The 6,000-nt window shown below is 39.7% G+C and overlaps 1 long non-coding RNA gene across 1 annotated transcript in view; it reads right to left on the bottom strand.

Moving 5' to 3' along the window:
- Nucleotides 1-2,313: 2,313 nt before the first annotated feature.
- The window catches only part of LOC122464652, a 44,065-nt gene continuing 40,378 nt past the window's right edge, over nucleotides 2,314-6,000 (bottom strand). Inside the window, exon 5 of the long non-coding RNA XR_006288871.1 lies at nucleotides 2,314-3,521. This is a non-coding gene — a long non-coding RNA (uncharacterized LOC122464652). The remainder of the gene's footprint in view (nucleotides 3,522-6,000) is intronic.

The following is a 6,000-nucleotide window of genomic DNA, read 5'->3' as shown; positions in this document are numbered from 1 at the left end:
TAGTGGAGCGACTTCTGTAGGACTACTTGGGAAGTAAGTTACTACCCCAAAATGAGGAAGGACATATAAATCCGGCTTTAAGGGTCTGATCCAACCCCCCTACTGAAATCAATAGGAGTCTTTCTATGGGCTTGGATCATGCCCCATGAGAACACACACACACACACACACGTTCACTCCTCTATTCATCTGAAACCCAACAATCCAAATGTTTCTGATCTCCCTCAAATCCTTTGGATGATTAAGAAAACATATGTAAGAAAATAATTAGGGAAGAGGGATTGAGAATGTACTTTATTGTTCACTGTGTAGCAATGTAGGGAGTGAAAACTACAGAACATGAAAGTCAGCAGCAATATTAGCAATAAGGGCTGAATTAGATATTTTAGTAAAAGAAAACTAAAAACTGGAAAAGAAGAAATGTACAGTTTACAGATTTTTCCTGATGTTCTTGGTGTCTTCCCCACTCTTCCTTTCAAAGTTTCTTTGGTGTGAAGCAGGGTAGGGATATATGCTGTGCATGGAGATATAGCTGCAGGATTCCCATCAACATTAATGGGGGTCAGATGACTAAATCCCCCCGTGCAACGCTTTGAAAATGCACCCCTGAGTGTTACTTATCAAGTGGGTACAAGTCACATAGAGAACAAGTCAGGGAAGATGAATTTGAACTTTTGACCTACCTCCCACACCCCGCTGCACTCCTTTTAGAGTTCTCATTACGTTAAAAGCAGCTTCCAATGGCAAAAAAAAAGAAAAAGGATGTTTTGCACAATAAACAAAATTACAAAACAGCAGCAGCCATAAGGTATTTTCTTCCGCCCTTGCCTATTTGTGAAACCCATGAAAGGGTGCACTCCACTACATCCCAGTTGTGTGACAAATTTCCCATGCCTTTCGTACGAGGTAGTTTTGAATATGCATTTTTGCATTTTTATTAATCCTATTTTCAAATGAAATATTATTGGCTATTGTGAATGTGGTGTTTTGAGGGGGGTTGTTTAAAGAAAAAATAAACAAAGTCCCATTTCAGAAAAATGTTTTCTGGGGCTTATGTTTTCGAAAGTGGCTAGTGATTTTGGAAAAAGAAAAGGAGGACTTGTGGCACCTTAGAGACTAACAAATGTCCTTGAGCATAAGCTTTCATGAGCTACAGCTGCATCCGATGAAGTGAGCTGTAGCTCACGAAAGCTTATGCTCAAGGACATTTGTTAGTCTCTAAGGTGCCACAAGTCCTCCTTTTCTTTTTGCGAATACAGACTAACAGCTGCTACTCTGAAACTGGTGATTCTGGGGTGTCCAACGTCAGAAACTTCGGAAAATGCTGAATACTTGCCCTCTGAAAATCAGGGCCCCAAGCTGATTTATTCCAGTCTGGTCATTCCTCTGTTGCCCCCTTCATCACTACTCAAGAACTCTCAGGCTGTGGCTGAATTTTCAGTTTTTAGATACATTTGAGAGCCAAATTCAATGTAAAATGTGAACAGACAGACAAACCACCCCAAAAATCAAATCACAAACACCTGAGAAATTCAACTGCCAAGTTTCCCACAGCTTTAGGATACGTCTACATTTGAGCTGGGAAGTGTAATTCCCAGCTCGCATAGCCACAGTCACTAACTCTGCTTGAGCCAGTGCCTAAAAATACCAGTGTGTCCACGGCAGCAAGGGCAGTAGCTCCAACCAGCTGCCTTCAGGACAACGCCCTGCATATGTATTTGGGCAGATAGCCTGAGCCCCTTCTTCCCCTCCCCGTCCCACGTGCTGCCTCAGATACACTGTTATATAGGTAAAAGTTTGAGCAGCACTAGCGGGGGGTACATCTTACATGAGCTGGGATTCACACCTCCCCGTATCAAGGTAGACATACCTTTAGTCAGGGCATATTATTTTAGTGTGAGTCTGTTTGTGGACACATTTCAGAATTTTTTTTTAAAAAGTGTCCTATTTTGATTTATTTACCTTAGTTTACTTTGTACTGACTTACACTAAATCAAATTAGACACTTTAATTCTGAAGTAAGCACCCCCCCCCCCACCGACATATACACACACACAGGGAGACTTGCACCAAAACAACAAAAGGTGTGAATTGCAACCATGTTAGCCATTTCAGTGCAAGCTTGTGGGCAGACCAGCCCTTAGATATTACTGAAATAATGGGATCATAGTAAAGACTTTTGAATGGAACCAAGTGGTGCAGAATAAAATTTTCTGAAGTGTCTAAAGCCTATAGAAAGTCAATGAGCATTAGGCTCCGAAGAGCTCAATCCCACTTCACTCTAAGTCAATGGAAAAACTCCTCGGACTTGAATGGTATAGGATCAAGTCCCAAGTCACTTAAGTGCTCTGGAAAATTTGCTCTGGAATTTTTTAAAAGCTTTTAATAAAAAGTGGAAAAGCATATTTCACATGCTTTCTTGGTAGAACTACCATTTCCCTGTGGCAATCTGGAGTTGCTATCCAAATGTGGAGAGAATCCAACTGGCATTTGTCTAAATTTTCCAGTCCATTTCATACAGCGATAGAAGTTTGAGTATTCAGTTACCTTTTCTTGTGGGGGCTTGTTAACACTGTGTGGCCTTGATTTATTTGTTAAAATCTCTCCAGTCCTCTTTAGAAGTGACTGGCTGGTTGATACAGGTGGATCAAATTTAAGTACCTGTGGATTACTCTGCTTCTTCCAGTCAACAGAAAATGGGTGGCAGTGCTCTAAAAAGAAAACCCAGCTGGATAAAGGAGCCATGAGTTTGGGGTGAAGGACAATACAACTACATTCTATTAAGTCAGACTTTCGCTTGAAGGGAAGTCAAATCAGATAACAAAATCCAACCTCAAGAGAGAATAGAAAAAAAAAAAAAAGGAGTGGGAAGTATCAGGAAAAGAGACTATTCCTTCCCCTTGATGATGATTACTGAAGAGAGGTGTTAAAAATAAACCTTGCTGGGGACAGCGGACTCTCTAATTATACAATTAACAGAGTGGGCCACTCTCTAAGTCCTTACTCACATTCTTCAAAGAAAGTTTGCTTGAGTAAGGACTTCAGATTTTTGTGCATAAACAACAAGATTAGCATCTGATTAAATCTGAAAAACGTCTTTAATGGATACAAGCCTGGTTTTGTATTTGGAAGTTCAAATAAGCACTCAAATCAGCAAATTATTCTCTGAATACTATAAACTTTTCACAGCAGCCCTGCGAGACTGGGCTGAAAATTCTGCAGGAACAGGCTTGCTTGGGAGCTTTATCAAAGAGATGGATCTTGCATTTAGATGCTGGGCCTGGTCTGTTTGGTCTCCTCTGGTAAAGTGTTCCACAGAAGCTGAAAATTATGTGCACATCAGAGTCCCATTCAGAGCTTGTCTAGCTGTAGAATCTTTGTGGAATGGTAGCTCTCTCAGAGGGTTGGATTTGGCTTGATCAAAAACAGAAAGCTTGTAAGAATATCTATTCCTGTAACATTCCCTGCCCAGTGTGGCAGCCCAACTGTGTGCTCTCTGTTCTGGCATCATCACAGTTTACCTAGAACCAATAAAGACCAAAAAACCTAGATGATTTGTGTTGCATTCTTTTATAACCACTGAGTCATAGTCTGTTCAGTTTCACTGTCTCTCCCCAACATTAACAGAACAAAACCCGACTCAGTATGCTGTGCGTTTTGATAACAATACGAAACTGAGTGCTGACAATGCAATCAGATGAATAAATACTTCATACTTCAAACAATGGAGTATCCTATCGCAGTTGTAAAATTGCTCTCTAGTAAGTGGTGGGGTTTGCCGGAAACACTGCCTCCTGCAAGCAGGTGTTGCTCCAGCTGGGAAATGTAAAGTGTGTTCTGCTGACTCATTGTGGCTTTAAGTAAAGCTGGCACAAAACCAGAATTCCATCCCCTGGGAAATTCTGAAATTTCAAAATTTCACTTACTCCCAAATCTGGATGGAAAGGTAGAAATCTCAGAATATTTTTTATGAAATGAAACATTCTGAAAAGTTTTATTTTAACCTTTTCCTCAGAACTTTTCCTTTCAATAATTTCCTTTCAACAATTTAAATAAAATACATTCCCAAGAAATTTTTTTTATTTCATTGAATCACCATTTTCTGACCAAAAAAAGTTCCATCAGAAAAGCTTACAACCTGCTCTACATTTAAATTAAGGGGTGGGGGTTTTTTTGAGTCCCTGGTAGACACTTCGGTCTGAATCCTTAGTTCCACTGAAGTCAACTGCAAAATTCCTTTAGTACCACAATAGGGCCCTTTCTCTTCTCCACAGAACAATTTTCTTTATGTTAAATTCCTCCCTCGTGATGCAAGCGTAACGAATTACTAGGAGAATCTGCAATACAGTTCTCCATCTTTGTTTTGCCTATTGTTTTCCATTTCAGTTCAGACTCTAGAACTGTGGCTATGGAAAAATGGTGTTTTTAAAAAAGGAAAAAAAAAAAAAGTGTTAACAAGAGGGATGAAAACATATATTTTCTCATATGTAAAACTGCAAGGTATATCTGCAACACCCAACCACAGAGACCAATCCTGCAGTGCTACTTCTGGCAAAACTCCCATTGGAGTCAAGAGGAGTTGTGGCAGCAAAGGGAAGGCAGGATTGGGCTCTAAATCTTGCTATGACAGATAGCCCCACTTTTATTACCTGTTGGAACTCTCCCAGTTCGTGTTGGGACCCCCAGTTCTTTGGTGGTCTTCTGTTTTGACATCTGCTTACCCTTATCTCTAATCAGCTTTGCTGATAGACATTTCCCTTGAGTGAGAAGTTGTCTAATAGTTTTTTTTTTTTTAAACCAACTACTACTAAGTAGTCAGGAAATTATCTTTGTGGCCTGTGAGGGTGAGACACACAGTTCCCAGTGTTCCCATGCAAACACTTCTGTTCTATTATATCTGGTTTGCTCTATTTCACTCTCTATGGTCTTTTATCAAATGAAACAAGAATTTTTAATATATTTTTGTTAAATCTGCAGTTGCACAAAATGCTGCAGTATCCAAAGGCATCAAATGATAAGATCCAACAATACATCACACAATCACTTAATAACGTTCCTATGGAATACATCAGAAGTGATATACCATACCCCCACAAATCCCACAGGAATTAAACTTGAACCATGTTGCTTAAGTGAGTAACATGGGAAGGAAGAATAGTTTTCATCTGATGCAAAAGTTTTTTTTTTTTTTTTTTTTTTTTGGATAAACAACATACTTTACAGATAGAGAAATGCCAGAATTTCAAGGCCGGCCTCTCAGTATTAGTGAATACAGTTATTAATAGGAATAAATCACTGCAGTCCATGGTCTATCCTAACTGTATTGCAAAAGGTTGGTTTTTCCCAGGGGCTGGTATGAGCCACATAATAGGGCATACTATTATTATATTGCAGTAGTGTCTAGGAGTCCCAGTCATGGCCCAAGTCCCCATTGTGCTAGGTATTGTTTAAACACAGAACAAAGAGATGGTGTCTGTCCCCAAAAGCTTACTAAACCAAGGGGGTGGACCAAGCAATATACCATAAGGAACTATTCTGTGTCGTTAGGGAGATGGACAAGGTGACCTAATAAGTCTTCTTTGTCTATGATTTTCCAAAAGCGACACCAGGAGAATATGTTCCTTGGTACATTCATATTTGGGTTCTAAAAGACAGGATCTTCTCTCACAGGGTTAACATCAAATACCAAGTAGATATGGGGAAGTGAATTGGATGTGAATTCAATTTGAATTTTTAAACTAGACTAGTGGGGTGCAAAGGCAGCCTCGGAGATGTAAATCACTAAAGCATTTTAATAACCTTGACTGATGGATGGTCACATTTGCACTTTTTAAATGGCTACTTCCTAGTCAGTCCAAGATCTGTTTTCTAGATCTATCAAGTGTAATCCATTTTTTCAACATCAAGTTGGTAAACAACCAACCAACTACAAAAGTCTGGGCCCAAAGGGCCAAATCCTGGTGGCACTGAAGTCAAAGGCAAACCTCCCATTGATGTAAA

Source organism: Chelonia mydas, chromosome 2, assembly GCF_015237465.2.
Source record: "Chelonia mydas isolate rCheMyd1 chromosome 2, rCheMyd1.pri.v2, whole genome shotgun sequence".
Lineage (NCBI taxonomy): Eukaryota > Metazoa > Chordata > Testudines > Cheloniidae > Chelonia > Chelonia mydas.
Note: the sequence above shows the minus strand (reverse complement) of the source record. Positions and strands in the feature narration are given on the sequence as shown.